The 18,424-nt window shown below is 52.5% G+C and overlaps 1 protein-coding gene and 1 non-coding gene across 4 annotated transcripts in view; one reads left to right on the top strand and one right to left on the bottom strand.

Annotated features, from left to right (window-relative positions):
• The window catches only part of LOC130156500 (USP6 N-terminal-like protein), an 82,104-nt gene extending 68,972 nt beyond the window's left edge, over window positions 1-13,132 (bottom strand). For 2 of the 3 annotated variants that reach the window (XM_056355052.1, XM_056355055.1), the window contains exon 1: window positions 13,026-13,132. The gene's annotated coding sequence lies outside the window, so the exon portion shown is untranslated. The remainder of the gene's footprint in view (window positions 1-13,025) is intronic. The other variant, XM_056355056.1, reaches the window with a different exon arrangement.
• Window positions 13,133-13,233: 101 nt separating this feature from the next.
• Window positions 13,234-13,306, top strand: TRNAA-AGC (transfer RNA alanine (anticodon AGC)). Its single transcript has one exon. It is a non-coding gene; the product is annotated as a tRNA-Ala (tRNA).
• Window positions 13,307-18,424: the final 5,118 nt, after the last annotated feature.

The raw sequence follows: 18,424 nt of genomic DNA, 5'->3' as shown, positions 1-18,424 counted from the left end.
ACGCCTAGGCAGAGGAGAGGCAGCGGTGCCCCTGCTCCTCACCCCGAGATGCCACTGAAGATCTCCTGGTGCACAGCACCCGAGTGATTCCTTACAGTCTGCAGAGCAGGTGAATCCCATCTGGCCTCAGAGCCAGGCCGCTTCCACTTTTTCATGATTACCATTGATTCTTCATTATGGTTTCATAACATAAATGGTTTTACATTTCCCACTGATCGCTTTATCAAGCTTTTTGTACATTAGTTACACAAAAGATATCTGAGCAAAAGCTGTGACAGCAGCCGCCTCCGTGGGCTGCAGAAACACCTCACTGCAGGCATGCAAGGCGCCTGCTGCCTGCAGAAGAAGCAGTATCGGGGAGGCGGGGGGGGGAAGATGTTTTACTGCAAACAATTCTAAGGAGCTGTAAGGAATGTTTTTTCTGATGATACAACTGAAGCAACGGTCACTGCATCCCAGCCGGTTTTACTTTTCCCATTCTGTTCACACAGCGGTTCAGGGGCAGCCACGAACACGGCGGATGAACAACCATCCTCAAGCATGTTGCAACGGGCAGAGGACTGGGAAGCAGAGGGAGGTACGGGAACAGGGTGGGACAGCTGCTCCAGCCAAAGCACCGAACCAGCAAGGGGAAGGTACGGCATCAGCCCCACAACATCTCACATATTTCCTGCCTGCTGGACCTTGTCAGGAACGGCAAGAAAACTTACTCATGCAGCGCGCTGGTTTACCTTGGACTGAGAAAAAAAGATTTGTTTTCCCTAGTCTCTGTGGGTGACTCACAGACATCAGCCGTTGCCAGCTGGTATTTAAAGAACCGAGAAAAAAAACCATAATCCATTGGACCCCCATTTCCCCCTTTCTCCCTTCCCGTTATGGAAGGGCTGAAGGCATTTCTAAGGATGAAGACAATGCTGAAGACCACAGCACAGACCTCGGACTCCAGCCTCAAGCTGATTTTTCCATCAACATTTGTAATTGCTCTCCCTGTTGCTTTACATTATCGCACTAGCCAACACACAAGAGTTACTTACTTGCATTGTGTACCTCCAGGAGGGTCTTCTGTTTTTCTTTTGAAGTCAGTAAACAAACCCTGTTCTGCAGTGGAACATAAAGTCTCTACAAAGACCAAAATAACATGACAAATCCAACCTGGCCAATAATCTTCAGTGGCAGCTTATTTATGGAAGTATGAAAAGACAGATTTCCTCCCCCAGCAAGGAAATTTATACTTCAGTTTCGCGTGGCTTAAATCTAAAGGGGCTGCATTAGCTTTGTAGGACTCCATCTGCACTGGCACCGACCCGCGCCAGGGCTTTGCACGTGGGGGAGAGCAGCACGGCTGCCGTGCAAACAACCTTTTGTCCCTCCCTCCTCCAGCTCCTTCTTCCTCCAACAACTTTCTCAATGCGACTGCTACTATTAGACAACACTGCAGAAACATCACTGGCAAAGTTCAAGCTCCTCGCCTGCCGGTACTGCTGAGCAAGGCAGAGATGCTTGCAGCTTCTCCTAAGTGCTGCTGGATTTAATCAAACCCATATGAAGGTGGCCTCGCCTGCCTTCCCCAAGCAACCACAGCTCTCAAACAAAGCATTTTGTCCCGCAGCAGCCAGACATACTGGGGACACAGCTGAGAGCCAGGGAACCAGCCCCTCCACCCCCTTCCCAAACTCCCTTCTCACAGCGCCCAGCCCAGCGGCATCGCTCGCCCCAGGGCTGCTCCCTCCTGGAGACACAACCACGCTCCAGGCACTGCAGGGCATGGATGACACACTCATGCCAGCAAAGCTCCTCTGCTGCCCTCCCGCAGCTTCAGTGTGTCCACCAAAACATGTATTTCTCAGTGTCACCACCTCAACAACCTCCTTCTGGCCCTGACCTCGATGTCACAACATGTTGTTCGTTGGCAGACTGAACCAGCACGATAACATTTTGTTTTATTTCATCTAATGCAGCAAATAAAGATTCACCAGACTTTTTTTAAAAAGTTTTGAAGCATAGGGGCAGACGACTGAGCGATACCTGCAGAGGGAGAAGGAAACATCCCCAGATCAGGAGTGAAGGGTGCGAGGAAGGCAGTGGGGCAGAGAAACAGGAGGGCTCCGCGTGGCAGGAGCAAGCAGCCAAGTCCCCCCAGCATAAGCAGTAAGACAGAAGGGTGGCACTGGCCAAAGGGAAGGCACACGACCTTGGGGGACCTGCCAGACCCCGAGACTGGCCATGCGACTTTGCATGGTCACAAGCAGATACACCCACCATAAGAGAATCCCTACTCTGAAGCTTAAATAGAGGGATGGGGTGTTTCCTGCCATCTTTGAGAAATAATAAAGTTTTCTTTAAGAGGCTTACGCTAATTTTCTCCTCCCCTTCCGTGATGATCTTGCAACACCAGCAATTTCAAGCTCAAGCAAACAGCTCGGGGGGGGCCCCAGCCAACAGCAAGGCTGAGCATCTGCGCGGCTTCTCACAGCAAGGGGCACCACCCGCTGTGACCAGCGCGTACAATGGGCTCCTCCGATACAGGATCCGGCTAGTACGATGGGCTCCTCTGATATGGGGTCCAGCTAGCACCGGGAGAGCCTGCCGGCTCCTCACTCAACAGACCTTGACACGTCATCATCAAGGCAACAGAGTATTTGCAACAAGCACCTAAGACAAGGGCTTTTCAGCTCAAGATGAGTCGGATGAATGTTTATAAGAAGTCAAGCAGGAAGATAAACCTACCCCCAGCCTTAGGGCAAGAGAACGGACAGCGGGACTGGTCCTGCTCCCTCCCACAGAGGCACTAACACATCAGGCCCTGGTCTGCAGCGTATTTAAGCAGAGAAACCATCGAATCACAGAGTAGTTTGGGTTGGAAGGGACCTTTCCAAGGTCACCTAGTCCAACCCCCTACCCTGGGCAGGGACATCTTGCACTAGACTATCCAACCTGGCCTTGAACGCTCCAGTCATGGGGCACCTAGAGCTTCTCTGGGCAATCTGTGCCAGCGCCTCACAGACAACTACACCCTTATATTCAATGTAATATTCTCTTTGATACATTCAGCAGAACGTTTTATTTAAAAGCTGCAGTCAAATTCACCGTTTTATTTAAAACCTGTGCTCAAAGTCCTCCCAGAGGGATACCCCCCTGGGTTAACGGGGAAGCTGAACGTTTTCAACACATACATGAAGCCGTCAGTCAGCAATGCACCTCGTAGGACTCCACTGACATTGCAGCCTCCCAGAAACATTAACACACTTTGCAATCCTTATTCCCTCCTTCACAGGGAGGGACGCTGGGGTAGAAGCTGGACATGCTTGGCTGGGGGCTACACAGCTGCCCTCCGGCAAGCGGTGCCCACTCCCACATGCTCATCAGCTTAACTGATCCAAAACCATCCTTTGCTGCCAAGACAGCCCTGCCTCCTCCCTCCTCCCCCTTCTACACAACCCAATTATCTCTACGCTTGTGGTAGCAACCATCGTTTGCTTGATCCAACTGGAAGCCATTCCAGAAAGAAGAAAATAAAGGGGAAGGATTTCTGGCAGGAGAACAGCCTGAGATCAGCTAAAGCTGATGGGAAGCACGACCTCAGAAAGATGGCACAGCGGTACATCTGGAAACCTAGATGAGGCTTTCAAGGAACCATGCTTCAACACATCATAGCTTTGTCTTTGCACAGGGGTAAGTCACTTAAAAAACACTTGAACAGCTGCATTCACTGCTGGATGTGCCCGTTCTAAAGACCCATCTAAAACAGCCCGGTGAAGTGCTACGTGAGGTCTCCAAACTAGGCTGATGCACCCAGACGGCAACACACCACAGCTATGCAAACCTTGCAGCTTATACCAAGGAACAGCAGTTAAAAATAATTTTTCCAAGAGGTTTGGGGATTATTTTTTTTTGGTGTGTTTTGCCCCAGCTGAAGGGTGTTCTCAAATATTTTTTTTTCAGGAGAAGAGCAGCAAGGACAAGCATATGTGAAGGATCTAGCAAAAACTCTTAAGCAAAGCAGACAGCAAGATGCTGAGAATAAATAGACAAAGCCCTTTCCAGCACCAGTGTTCAAATCCATCTGGACATATCTCAGGCTGTCACAGCAGCCCATAGAAGGGGTTTTCCAATTCCATGCAGAGAAACTCTGGAAAATAAAGACAGAAAACCAGAAGCACTAACTCAAACTCTAAGCCAGCCCTTCACTCTGAGACGTGACCTCCTTGACCACCCCCAGGAACACAGAGGGAGAGCACAGCACAGCCCTGCCTGGTCCCCACAGGGTGGCCCCAGCTGCCCCCCCCCCACACCTCCATCCCGCTTCTCCTCTGGCACAGGGGTGGATGGAGGGGTCCCAAGAGAGCCGAGAGTCCCGGATGGGCTGCTGGCACAAGCCTTGGCAGCCCAGCCAGCCACCTCACCTCCAAACCCAGCCAGAGCACCATCCCCACCTAAAAAGAGTACGTGTCACGATGCTGCGCTGAGTGGAGGGAGCTGATGCACCAGCATCCCCAGAGGTACCATGCAAACATCCCGGCAGCAGTCCACCGGAGCTGCCCCCAGCTCCTTACAGAGGTGAAGGAGGGAGAGCTCATCCTCTCTTGGTTTTGTAAGTTTGTGCAGCATTAGTCACCAGGCTCCTGACGAAGCTGCCCTGGGCCCCCAGGCGAGCCTTGCCTACCAGCTCTGCCGCGCTCGCACCGAAACCACCGCCTCCGCCAGCTCTCAACACCGACCGACGAGCACAGTTAAAACCCTCACGTTCAAGCCTCCTTTAAACACGCTTCACAGAAATACCCAGAGTTGCTCCTTCACTTAATGCGCCCTTTTTTTCTTCCCCCCCCTCCAGAAAAAACACAAAGCTACTCAAATTGAGTTTCCACGGCATTAAAATCAATTAACCAGCTGTGCATCTCCAGCTGTTCTCAGATAACTGTTACCACGCAGAGCACATGCACACCCCAGAAATATCCCAAAGCATCCTGAAGAATATCATGGACTTTATTACAAAGCTCCAGCTTTCCCCTCTGCAGAAATTCATCCTTATCTTTAGCTTTAAAGCAAAAAAAAAACCAAAAAACAAAACACCAAACACCAAACTAAACAAGCCACTACGGATTGTTTCAAGCCAGTTTTTACAGAGCAGAGTCTTTGAAGTCAGCTGCAACTAGCTGTAACCACAGAGCCGATGCTAGGCAGGACACAAGAGCCATCACACAGGCGACATTTACGGCGGGGACCTTTCAATTAAGCTGCGTGCCACCTCCTGGCAGCAGGGACTTGGGGCAGAGCAAGGCCCCTCGGCTTGCAGGAACCAGCAGCCCACTGCACCCACCAAGACACAAGCAACCCCTGCTAACAGACAGAAGCAATGCCCATGCCTGGCTCAAAGACGGGCTGCCAAAGCAATCAAGCCAGGCGTTCGGCTGCACCTCCCCAAAGGTCTCCTGGCCCGTGCTGTGGCTCTGCTTTCCCCGCCGGCATTGCAGCGCCGGGAAGAATCACTCTGCAACGCGGCTTTGCAAGCAGACGTCTGCAGCGGGAGCAGCCTCTGGTGCGCAGCTTCATTCACTCGTTTCTTAATGCAGTTTCTTGAAATAAACCAAGAAGATCTAAATTCACACTCCGTCGGCTCAGGCAGGACACCGGCTAACCCAACATATTCATCTCCAAGCCTGCCACTTCCCGTAGCCGAAGAATATGGACTAGCAGCACTGTTTGAGCCACAAACTGAAGACTGAGGATGCGTTTCCCAGCCAAGGGCTGGAGGGGCATTCACGCCTCCTGCCCAGCCTCCCTGGGATGGGACCTCCCTGTCCATCCAGCTGCCCCCGTGCTGGATCCAGCACCCTGCAGGAGATAACTGCTTGGGCAAGGACGCTAGCTGGGTCTCCACTGACCTCATCCAGTGGCATGGCAAAGCAGTCCAGCCCTTGGGGGATTACAGCATCCCACTGCAAGAGGCAGCTAATCACGCTTTAAAACACGTCAGCTAGAAACAAGTCCAGCCCCTTCAATGGTTAAGGTCTTCTGAAGCTTATTGGTTTTCTGAGCTGTATGTTATATACTCCCCTTTCCCACCCCCAATTCAACTTCAAATTCCACCCTCTGTAGCTCACAGCATCATTCTCTCGCAGCGTGGGAGACCCTGAGCAGCCTCCAGCCAGCCCTCTTCACCACAGAGGTACCAAAGCACAGCCATCAGGTCGCCCCCAAACATCCCAAAGCTGAGCAGACACAGCGCCACAAGGCCTCCAGCTGCAAAAACTCAGAGAGGACCCAGACAAGCTGACTCCCTCATACCACAACACGGATCAGTGCCAAATCCAGTTCCTTGTGGCTTTTCCAGGGGCATTGTTAGGGCCCAGCACTGAGGCAACATCGCTCACCAAACGTCGTGCTGTTCAAGGTGTCTCAGCACTGCTCACATCCTCAGTTCATGACCTGCAGAGCCTGCTGTGGGATTTACACTATAAGCGCAAGACAGTCAGAAGGACGTTACCAGCCTCTACTTACTCAGCCTCTAGACATCTAGAGCAAACAGGCTTGGCATCTCCAGGAGGTCCAAGAGATGGTCCTACCAGCCCTGTCTCTAGGGAACAGAGTGATGGGCATCAGCCCGCAGCAGCTGAGGCCGTTCCTCCACAGCTGAGCTGGTACAGCTGCCTGCAAACTAGATGAGGATGCAGCTGTGGCTCAAAGACACTTCTGTAAAGAAGAAATGTAATGCCAGGCCCCCAAACTGTTGCACCAAGGTGGCAAGAAGGTGACTCAGCCCTGCACCTAGGCCAGAAGAGCCATAAAGCAATAAATGCTTTGCAGAGCAGGTACAGGTTTCCCTGTGAAATCCATGCAGCAAGTCAGAAAGCAGAGAAAATAGTGATGCTTTGAAACAACTTCAGGAACTTGATCTGGTTAACGCTGTAATCAGCAGCCAAAGCACACAAAACACTTCTGACCCGCTTTATTACCACCCAAAGGAAACAAACATATTACATCCTCCCTGATAAGTCCCCCACATTCAAGCAAGGATGCTCTCACGACCAGTTTTGACTCACGGAACTGGGGAGGGGAGGGAAGAGAGAAACCATAAGAACAAGACACCAAAGGCACAACACTTCTCAAGAAACTGAATTTTTAAACATGCAGGTCATTTTCTTACCGGCTCCCTCCTCGTCTGCTCTGTATTGAAATGTTTGACAAGATACACAGTTCGCTATGGGTGCAACTTTGCACTGCCCAAGCCCAAACCAGATGTCAGAGCTATGAAAGCAGGAAAGGAGATGCTCAAAAAGTTCATCTTGGGAAGAGAAAGCCATGCTATTAAACTAAAACTTGAGTAGGCAGCTATGATGGAAATGGATAAAGCTTAAAAAAAAAAAGGGGAAAAAAAGGAAAAAAAGCAAAAAGAAAGGCAAAAAAAAGGCCAAAAAAAAGGCCAAAAAAATTTGAAAACAAAAAGGCAATTGCACCAGCTGAAGACCAATAGCTGCATCCCCCCAGCATCCTGCCACCGTGGTGGCGAGCAGCAGCCGTGGCTCTCACACACCTGGTCAAGGCACCTGCCAGAGGTGTTTCCCCAGCAAACCCTGCAGCAGCCGGGGCAAGGCACGCGAAGCATGGCCCTCACTGGGCAGGGAACAGAACCGAAAGGAACGGGAGGCAGGAGATGTAAAAACTCCAGGCAGGAGGTGAGCCTCTGTGAGATTCTGCTGGTTTCTGGCAAGCGAGCTGCCCCAAAGCATGCGTGTAAAGCAACCACACGTGGCCACGCAGCTACTGCAGAGAGAAGAGATGCATGAGCGGGTTGCAGAGCGTGGACGGCTGCCCCAGCTGCTGCTCGGGCACCGGCAGAGCGTGCACCCCGCTTTGCTGAACAAGCAAATCTCCACCACACCTCTCGCAGGAGAGGGGCATCCACAAGCTGCTGAATACCTCAAGCATTTCTGAGCAAGGTGGGTGTAATTCTGCCGTCAGGATGCCGGCAGCACCCTAAGTCCTAAGGAGATCAATATTTGTACCGACGGACAGTCGGGCAAAGCTAGCATGATGGGGGCACGTGGGGGGCTGAGACCCCCCAGCACCTGCTTCCTCTTCATGGACCTTTCTCCCCCCCAGCCTTGGCCTGATGACAAGTTGTTTCCCCACAAGGAAAACCCTGCACTGAGCTCCAGAAGGTGGGAAAGCACCACGTTTGCTTCATTTTGGGGGTACCACAGCACCAGGGCTCGTCGGTGCTGTGAGCTCCCACCCTGCTGGATGCAAGTGCTCGGAAGCCCCTCTGCATAAAGCTGAACGGCGCCGGCTCCTGTGTTTAATTTCCAGGATCCCGGCCACAAGGAGAGCTAAAAATATCCCAATTAACCATTCCTTTTCAATGCAAGACTCACTGATGGTGCCACGGCGGTATTATACAACTGCAAACAGGAAGATGTGGTCTACAGAAAAAAAAATAAGAAAAAAAAGAAGAAAAAGAAGAAATTGCACTGGGAAAACAGCTAGCCAGGACAGCAATCTGGGACCTCACTGCTCAAAAATACGGAGGAGCTTGTGCTACTGGCAATTGTGGTGGCTAGCTCTGATGTCCTTGCAAGCCTGCTGGTGTAATATACATAGGGTATCATTTTTGCTTTGCGTTGATTACACGGGGTGAGCTCGCTCTGGCTAGATCCCATGCAAGCTGTCTCCTGAATCGGCTGGCTGCTCAGCTCGGCCATCCCACATGTCAGAAGTTAAACAGGAAACTTATTCCTGGTAAAACCCGCTGCAAAGAGGCAGCTAGGCTCTGAAGCTAAGGATTTCTTCACATGCAGATTTAGCAGCAATTTTTTTTTTATCTCTGCCCCATCTCTATGCTGACACCTAGACTTTAAACATCGTCTGTGGGTTAATACAGGAGCACATTACTCACAGCAGCGCACCCAGGAGAACCAGCAAATCCACTCCATTTGAGCCCCGGCATCGGCTTTACCCTGGAATTACATTTATCTCTCCGGCACTAGGCTCCCATTAATGGAATTACCAGGCAGGCTGCTTCACACTTAACACTTGAGAGCAGCAGCCTGCAATGGCACCGCTCCAGCCTCAACCCGCAAAGCCGACACGCTTTCTCCATCCTCCAACGAGCTGCTGCCCTAACGAGCCTGACCCTGTGCCAGGGAAACAAAAGGAACAAACCCGAATTGTCCAGGGCAATCAATATCTTTCCAGGAACACGCAGGCCTCTTGCCAGCTCTTTCCCAACCCCAATTTAGCTCTCCCGCAGCACAGAGGGGGACGGCACGCGCAGGAGCAGCGCAGCAGGATGCTGAGCCGGGAAGCACAGCGGGATGCTCAAGCAGACACTCAGGGAGGGTGAATCTGCATCAGCCTCTCTGCAAATACCTGATGCTGAGGGTGTCAAAGCAAACCCACAGCTAAGGAGAGCACCCATCCACCTCGAAAATCAGAGAACAAGCACTCGAGCCTGAACAGTTGTTTCAGAAATGCCCACCGCTGTGTAAAATGGGGAGGCGTACCGTAGCAAACCAGCCAAGATCGCTAACCTCAGCATGGAAGATTATCTTGCACGTGCTAGAAAACTGCCTTCCATCATCACACAGCAGCTATTGCAGTGCCACGCCGAGCAGTTTGCAGCACGACGTGAACCAGTTCCTTAAACCACCCCTGAGCTACGCAATAAAATGGACAACTGGGAGTGCCACCGGCTGCCGAAAGCTAAAGGGGATGCAGCCAGCAACCTACTGCAAAGCTCCACTGACAGCACCGCAACTCAGCATCTCTGGGAGCTGTTCTTTGCACAGAGCAGCTGTAGGTTTGTTGACATGGGCTGGTGGGGTTTTTTGCCAGTCACCTGCAGAGGGATTTCTCTGTCCTTGGCAGGGCAGGAGCTCAAGGAGAAAACAGATTCACCAGCACTCGAACGATGCTCGCCCCAGGTGTGGAGAGCCAGGTGCACAGCACTGCCAAAGCAAGGAAAAGGCAGCAAGGGGAAAGCTGATCTGCAGAGTATAGACGTGCCCTTACAACAGCTTGAGCTGCGGGAGCTGAACTCCTCTCTCCTGCGATTAACATGCCGGAGAGAAAAGCACAGGAATTACTCCAGCGTGACTGCAAAGGACTAACAGGCTTTCAGCTCCAGAGTCTATCTTAACACGCACTCTTTGGTGTGATTTTAATTCTAAAAAAAAAAAAAATAAAAGGAAAAGAAAGTGTTTTTGCTGTGAGAAAAGATCCTGTACAAGCCCGTCATTGAAACCACCCAGGGAGCAGAGGAGGGAGGCTGTGGCTGATGCAGCCAGGCTGAAGGCAGTCCTCTCTTCCCCCTGCCCCTGCATTTGCTCTGCCAGTTGCTCGCAGCAACATAACGATTCAGGGAGGCAGACTGCCCCGTGACAGGAAAAACACATGTAACACCCAGGCGGTGAAACCTCACTCGCATCTCAGAGCATCTATGCAAAACGCAGCCTGAAACATTTTTTCCAGCTCCACAGCGTCGAGCTGATGTTTTGCAAAAGTGAGCTGGGGAAAGGCTACTGCTTGCATCTCAGGCGAGATTCACCAGCAGGAGATACTCTCAAGCATTTCCCTATTTTCTGGATATCAGAAGAAAAAAAAAAAGAAGCCTATGGGCAAGATGATGGGGTCCTGCAGCTCAGGGCAATGTAAAAGAGACAGGAGGGCATCAGGAAAAGAAATGACACATGTGCAAGGCTCTTCAGCCTGGCACCCAGGGGTACAGCTTTGCTAAGAAAACGACTTTCTTTTTAAAAGAACGATAAAGGTAAGGAGGTGTCAGAATTATGAGTCAAGCTCTGAGATAAGAAATCATACTGCTGGCTGGGCGCGGCTGTTTGGACACTGTTGGGTTTTTTTTAAAAGATAACTGTGTCTTCCAGGACATGTTTGTTGGCCAATCTTCTCTCTGCTGACAAAAAAAAACAAGAAGGGAGCTCACAACCGTGAAAACAGTAGATGAAAGGTAGGACGGTTTCCGAAGAGCTAAGCTCATACTTCACCAGCCCTTTAAAGTAAGATGCAACGTATTAGTATGCTGAAAAGGACAAGAGAGGAGTAAATTTGAAAGCCCAAGTAGTTTGATAAATTAGCATTCAGAGAAGCTATTAAGCAAACTCTGCAAGAGGCAGAGCCCATTCACAGACCAGAAGCTGTCAAGGAAAAGAAATAAATAATTTTTAAAAATCTATTTCTCAGTTGTGAAACTGTTGATAGACAGGAGTACTTCATCACGAATTCAGGCCGGAGGAGGCTAGCTCAGCAAATGCATCCAGGAAAAGAAGTAACTTGTACATCAGAGGACAAACTAAGGCGAATCCCTCAGGAAGGGTGTAAAATTGAGCAGAGTGGGTTTGAATCCAACAGAACCCTGACTTGAACACAGCCGAGGCAGAAGTACAAATGCAAGGCAGGAAAGCAAACCGTGTAAGGCACCCAGGAGCCCGATGGTGCGGGAGCCACAGCAGGTCCCATCGCTCTCTCCCAACTTCTCCGCTGCTCAGGGAATTGCTGTAACCTGGGGACAGGCATCCCTGGGGACAGGCATCCCTGCCTGCTCAGCCCAGGACTTTGCAAGGTGTTAAGCAACCACCACCGAGGTTATACAACAGAAGGGATTTTGTAATCCCTTTGGTTTAGAAAGCATTCTGCACAGGCCTTCACTGCCGTTCGGGTTTGCCTTCTCTTATTCAAGAACATCAGAGGGCGAGAAAAGTGACTGAGCACGAGGTAAGGCATTTACCAGGACAGGTTTCTAACTAAGCCCTGGATACCGCCGCTGAACACAGCTTCACATTGACGCGTCAAGCCCATTAGCAGCCTCCTCTTCCTCACACTGTGCTGGCAGAGAAAGGTCCTGACGTTCCCCCCCCGCTTTGCCAGGCAGGCCCTGACGGAGCGCAAGCCGCTTTCCCACTGAAGGCAGGGTACCGGCTCCCGGCCAGCCGGCGCAGCCCCCCCAAAGCTCCAGCACATCCCCAGCCACCATTTCAATGGCTGCCCAAAGCCCCCCGCTCCAGACCCCGTGCCTCCTCCTTCCTCATCCAGTTGGGAGACGCTGCGCTGAACTCCCACTGGAGCGCAAAATAAAGGGAAACATTTCTTGAGGGAAAAGCCCCCCCCCCGTTCACCACGGTGCCACATGTCACTTGTGGGGGTGCTGTCATTACAGGAGGCATCACAAGGCAAGCGGGGGGCAACTGCAAGCAGCAGGTTCCCTAATCCCCTCCAGCTGCCCCCGCCACCCGCAGGGACCAAACCGGGGCGCCCCACTGGTGCTGCCAGCTGCGTCCCAGGCTGTGGGGGCTGGGGGTCCCCGCTGACCCTGGGTACCCCGGCTGCAGCCGTGCCAGCCGGTGTGTCCCCGGGAGCGGTGGGGCTGGGGACCCCCCGGGAGCACGCCTGGCTGCTGGCAAGGCCAGGCCGCCCCGAAGAACAGCCAGGGCCATCAAGGGCAGCTCCTGTGCTGCTTCGGGGGCGGGGGGGAACACACGACACACGGGGTAGCACCTGTTTTTTTTGTTGTTTTGCTCTGCTTTGACCTCAGTGCAGCCCCCCCACGGCTCAAAGGGCTGCCCCAGCCGCTGCCGGGTGCGCAGCCCCATGCCCTGAGCCCCCCCATCCCTTTGCAGCCCTTCACCCCACAAAATGCCCCCCGCAGCCCCCCCTGGGCCGCCACCCCTGCAGCCCCGCACCCCCCCATGCCTTCCCACCACAGCGCGCCGGCAAACGCCCAGCTGCCCCTCGCAGCCCCCCCATGTGCACACAGCCTTTTTCACCCACACCCCCCGCGGTGCCCCCGGGTACGCAGCTCTCTGCACACACCCCCGCGACGCCCACAGCCCTCCGCACCCCCCCATGCCCCCAGGCACATGCCCTCTGCGACCCCCCGCCCCGCCCGCCGCTTCCCCACGCACGCTCCCCTCAGCGCCGCGCACGCCCGTGCCCCTCACCCCCGCCGTGCCCCTCACCCCACCCCGTGCCCCTCACCCCTTCCCTGCCCCCTCCCGGCCCCCGCCGCCACGCACCGGCCGCTCCGCGCCCCGCCGCTCCTCACCGCGGGCGGGCGCATCTCCCGCCCCGCCGCGCGTCCCCCGGCGCGCCGCCGCCGAGCCCCGGCCGGCGCGCTCCCGCGCAGGCGCACTGCCACCCCGGGCGGGACGGGGGGCGGCCGGCGCCGCCCAGCTTCTCGCGAGAAGAGAATAGAGTAGAGCGGGCAGAAGGCGACTGGAAGGAGGGGAATTAGCTCAAATGGTAGAGCGCTCGCTTAGCATGCGAGAGGTAGCGGGATCGATGCCCGCATTCTCCACATCTTTTCGTGCCCCGGGCCGCAGCTCTCTATCCTTTGGCGATTCAGCAAAGCGTTTTCCTTTTTTCTTAAAAATTCCTTACGTTCTTATTTACTTCCTTAAAACTCCTAAAGACACATTTTACCAATTCACCAATGTATTTTCCTTTTTTTAAAAAAAATCCTTAAATTCTTATTTACTTCCTTAAAACTCCTAAAAATACATTTACCAATTCACCAATATGTCTTCCTTTTTTAAAAAATTTCCTTACATTCTTATTTACTTCCTTAAAACTCCTAAAGATACATTTTACCGATTCACCAATGTATTTTCCTTTTTTAAAAAAAATTTCCTTACATTCTTATTTACTTCCTTAAAACTCCTAAAGATGCATTTTACCGATTCACTAATGTATTTTCCTTTTTTAAAAAATTTCCTTACATTCTTATTTACTTCCTTAAAACTCCTAAAGATACATTCACCTAACCCGTGCTTAGGGCAAGCTGAGTGCTGACTGTGGCCTCCACAGCACGGCCCAATGCGTTTTCCTTTTTTCTTAAAAATTCCTTAAGTTCTTATTTACTTCCTTAAAACTCCTAAAGACACATTCACCTAACCCGTGCTCAAGGCGAGCGGAGCGCTGACTGCAGCCTGCACAGCATGGCGATCAGTTATTTTGCTTTTTCATTTAATATTGGACAAGGCAGCAGACCCGCCGCCTCCGGTGCTTCCCACGGCCGCAGCCCTCACCTCCTCATCCCACCCAGGAGCATCCTCCCTCTCCCAGGAGCCTCCAACAGACCCCGTTTGCCTTGAGTAATTTTGAGAAGGAAGCAAAACACCTCAAGGAGGCATCGAGGCATGCACTGTTGACTCAACAAACTGGCAAGATTTTGCCCAGCAAATTTATCCAGGTGCAAAGTTCAGGCAAACGTTCAAATTCTTCATGTTCTGCTATTATTTTACTGCAACACGCCAGAAGGAACAATCAAAAGCTTCAAAGAGAGGAGGTTTTAAAAACTGAAGGTGTGTCATGAAGAGAACCCAATCCCATAGGAATACACTCGGTTGGCATTTCCATCCCAGTCACGCGCTTAACTGGCACCCAAAGGTGGAAAGCAATTCTGCACGCTTTCTCCCGTTACGTGCATGAGGAAACGATCGTCCTGACAAATCCAGATGGTGAGGAGTGGAATTCAGCTTTCCAGCTGCTCGCAGCCCCCAGCCTACACCGCAGCAAGCTGCAGCCCCCCTGCCCCACGCGCTGGCAGCCGGCCTGGGCCAGGGTCCCCCCCTGCGGGGCACGTGCCGAAGCCCTGGATTGGCTGCGGGGGGCAGAGACCTGGCCCCCAGCCCACGCTCTGACATCCCAGAGGGCTTCCCAGCGTGTTCCTCACATGCCCAAGCAAGGACCTGGGGCATGGTGGAAAACATCGGCGGGTGCCTTCCAGACCGACCAAGCCCTTCTGCAGCATCCTTCCGTTAAAGCGCATCTTCAGAAAGAGTAAGAAGCCTTAATATTACTGCACCTCCTTTAAAAGAGAATAATTTTTTGGTCTGAATAAATCTCAGGTGCGGAGATTTTTGCAGAGCAGCTCTACTTAGCTATGGTCTTTCTGTGCATCTATAGCCGTGGCTATTTTGCTTTTTAACTCTTGCAGGTCTCTGAAAGTCCTTCTAACCCCACTGCCCTTCCTCATAGGCAGCATGGGTGTTTAAATTAGACAATTCCCAATTAATTCCCAACAGCCCAAGGAAGAAACAGATTGAAGTGAGGATGCAGTGGTTTTTCAAAGTAATTATTTGGCACAAATGCCCATGAATTCTCATCGGTAGTCTCATGGATGCTAGAGGGAGATGTCTCCACTGGCAGCAGTCATCTACCAGTCCCTCCTGGAACACGGCGATGGTAACAGGCAAACTGAAGTCTGAAAAACAGATGAGCGTTTGGTTACTGGGGTTGAAGATTCCATTCTTGCCTTTTCAAGCTGATTTACACTCAGGCTCCTGAGTCCCAGACAAACTCATGAAATGACCAGCTGTCGCTACAATGGCCTTCAAAGCTCCAGCAGACGGATCAAGCCTTCCCATGCAGCAGGATGGAACGGGAAAGCGAAATCCATCGCAGTCTCCCACTTCATCAGCTGCCACGCAGCTGGCGTGGAGAGACCATGCAGTGAAGTACAGCTGTGCCTGCGGCCCCGTCCTCTCATTTTCCCCTCTACCTTCAGCCTCATCTCAGCCCTCAGCCCCTGCGATTCCTTGGTGACCATGGGCAACCTGGGGAGGATGGAAAACATGAGGGCGAGCCGTAAACTGGTCAGACTGGTGCTGCATCGCCCTCTGCAGACTGGCAGGCAGCAGCTGCCACGGGTTGAGGCAGAAGATGCCGAAGAAAAGCAGGTTTGGGTGAAAAATTGCCCTGAAGTTCCTTTTTTCTGCAGGTCAGTGCAGTGCAGTCGTTGGCGAACACGTCTGGAAAATCCCATTTTCTTGGGGCCCCATTTTCACTGAACCCACGGTGAAAGACTGTACACACAGGGATAAAATATCACGCGTATACTTACAGCACTATTTCATTATAATGATTCCCACCCCCTGAAAAAATAAAACCAGCGTGAAATGAAGAGACCAGCTTTTCTTTTACAAGAACAAGATGACCACATCAGAACAGCTAAAAATTCCTCCCTTAAGGCTTTCTTGTGGGAATCTGTAACGAGCTACCACAGTATGGAGCATCCATATGTGTGCGTGCACACATGCAAGTCAGGGTGAGCATTTGCCTGTATTTGCTGAGGAGCCCAAAGCTTGCTTGGCCACCCTGCAGCTCCCAACTGCAGGCTACCACCATCTGTTTATTGATCTCCCTTTTTTTTTTTTGTCTTCCCAAGGCATCAGCCAGGCCACAGTGTTGGGTTCTCTGCTCCGGCTCCAAAGATGCTTTCACTCCCCAGTGCTTTATCAGCCCTCTGGCTCTTCAGGAATGACCCAAATTTTGCATTTCCTCCCCCTACAAAGCCTTACGTCAAGTCGCACACAAACCCAAGGAGCAAATGGCTTCCAGCAATGGATCAAGCAGGAATTAAAACAAGGCTCTCAGTGCAACAAATGGAGCTGAGCACATGCTTGCCACTGGCTGTTCCAATTGCCACAGCTGAATTTATGTAACAAATTCCCTGGTAGGCATTGCATGGTCAAGTTAGCAAAAGAGCTGTCTGTCACTACCCTGAAAATTTTATTGCCTTTAATTGCAGTTAAGAGTATGCACAGAGGCGTCATGAGAGCAGAGAAGACAAAATGGGAAACTGCTAGAGAGGGAGAAAGGAATGCTTTCAGCTTATGCTAAATGAGCTTAATCTAAGTATCCTTTTGTAAGTTTGTTCTGGGGTTATGTGGGTAAATATAGTTTTAAAATGAAGTCACCTTAAATGCAGAGACACATCTCAACTTCCCCAGACCCCAGGACACAAGACCTGGGGTGGTGTGTCGGTGGCAGCCGTGCCACAAGCGCAGGGTGAGGCGGGTGGCACTGAGCTCTCCCTCCCCGGTACAAAGGCCAGAGGAGAGGGAAGCCCTCAGAAAAAAGGGAGATGAATTTGATTGACCTCAGAAAGGAGATGAGGAAATGCTGATAAAGAAGAAGGGAACACAGGGCGCGTGTCACCGTCAGACTCCTCAGGAAGTCCGAGCTGAGTCAGTGCGGACGCCCAAATGGACATGCCTTCCACGCCAAGAGCCTGCCACGGCTGCCGTGGAAAGACACACGCCTGCGTTTCTCACCACCGTTTGCTGGTGGCTTCCCCAGCCCGTTTGGCACAGTTTCTTCTGGACCTGTGTGTACCTTGGTGAGTGGGACAGCCTGGTCCTGCTTGCTGGGGAAAGGGCGATAGCTTTTCCCCAAGACGCCTTTTGCTGTCCCCCACAGTGAGGGCAGCCAAAGGGACAACTGGGAGAAGCTGGTAACATCTTGGCCTGGCTACTGGCTTGTAAATCTAGCTTTTCACCAGCACAGCCCAGCCTGCAGCGGGTGCTTTGCCCAGGGCAGGAGCTCTAGAGAAGATCTGTGTGACGTAAACCGCTCTGCAACCTCTAACAAACACTGCTAGACTTTGTCCTGTGGAGATTCCTGACGCCGGGAGGGGAGCAGCCAGGTGCTGGCAGGGGCTGGGTAGGGAATGACGCTTTGCCTGTGGGGCTGAATGACGGGCACCTGATTCCAAATTGCCTGGCAGACCAGGGATGGTGCAACCACCTGCCCCCGTCCACTTACTTCCTAACACTAGTGGTCTTCCCGAGAGCATCAGGCTAAGCAAGAAGGGCCGAGACCCCCCTTCCCTGGCTGCAGCACCCTTGCCCACCCCCCTGGCAAGCCCTGAAGCCAGAAGCTCGTGCCACCCGAAGCTCGGGCTGGGGCTCAGCAGGTTTCAGATCAGAGCCAGGGGCACAAGGACTGTCCCGGCAACCCCTTTAAGTGGACGATCCTGCCTTTCCTTGGGAGGGAATGGGGAAGAGGTGTGCCCCCGGCACTTGGCTCTCTTCTGGGCAGTAGGAAAGGTGGGGGTTAGCTCTCTGAGCTCTTCTGGTGGTCGGTTCCCATCTCCTCCAGAAGAAGCATAACAAAAGGCAACTGGAGTGGGGGGGTGGGGGGAGAACCTCTAGTGTTCCCCTGGGGGTGCAACATGGGCTGTGCTTCCCTGCTTGCTCCTCTGCCGGCATCCACAGCCACAGGAGGGAAAACCCAAGCTGACCTTCTGCCTCCGGTTCATTTGCAGTCTATTGAAATATTAATTAACCTTCACGCTGTTGAGGATGAGGGGGAGAAAACGGGTTACTTCAGCCCACGATTAGCGTGTGGTGGCAGGGTAATCCTCGGGGAGGGGAAGAGCCAGCAGGAGTTTGGGAGGAGGGGGTGTAGGTCTGGGGTCCTGCTTGCTGCCGAGAGGCAGTTTTGGGGAGGCACGACCAGGGTTGCCCCTGGAGGACCCTTGCAGGCTGCACGTGCCCTAGCCCCTGCTGGGGGGGTTAACCCCCAGGTGAGGTGACAGGGAGGCAGCAATGTGCTCAGCATCCCACCCAGTCCAGGCGGGACAGGGCTTGCCCGAGGAACGGAGAAACTATGCAAACTCCAGCATCTCTAT

This window comes from Falco biarmicus, chromosome 10 (assembly GCF_023638135.1).
Source record: "Falco biarmicus isolate bFalBia1 chromosome 10, bFalBia1.pri, whole genome shotgun sequence".
Classification (NCBI taxonomy): Eukaryota; Metazoa; Chordata; class Aves; order Falconiformes; family Falconidae; genus Falco; species Falco biarmicus.
This window is presented reverse-complemented; position numbering and strand designations above follow the sequence as displayed.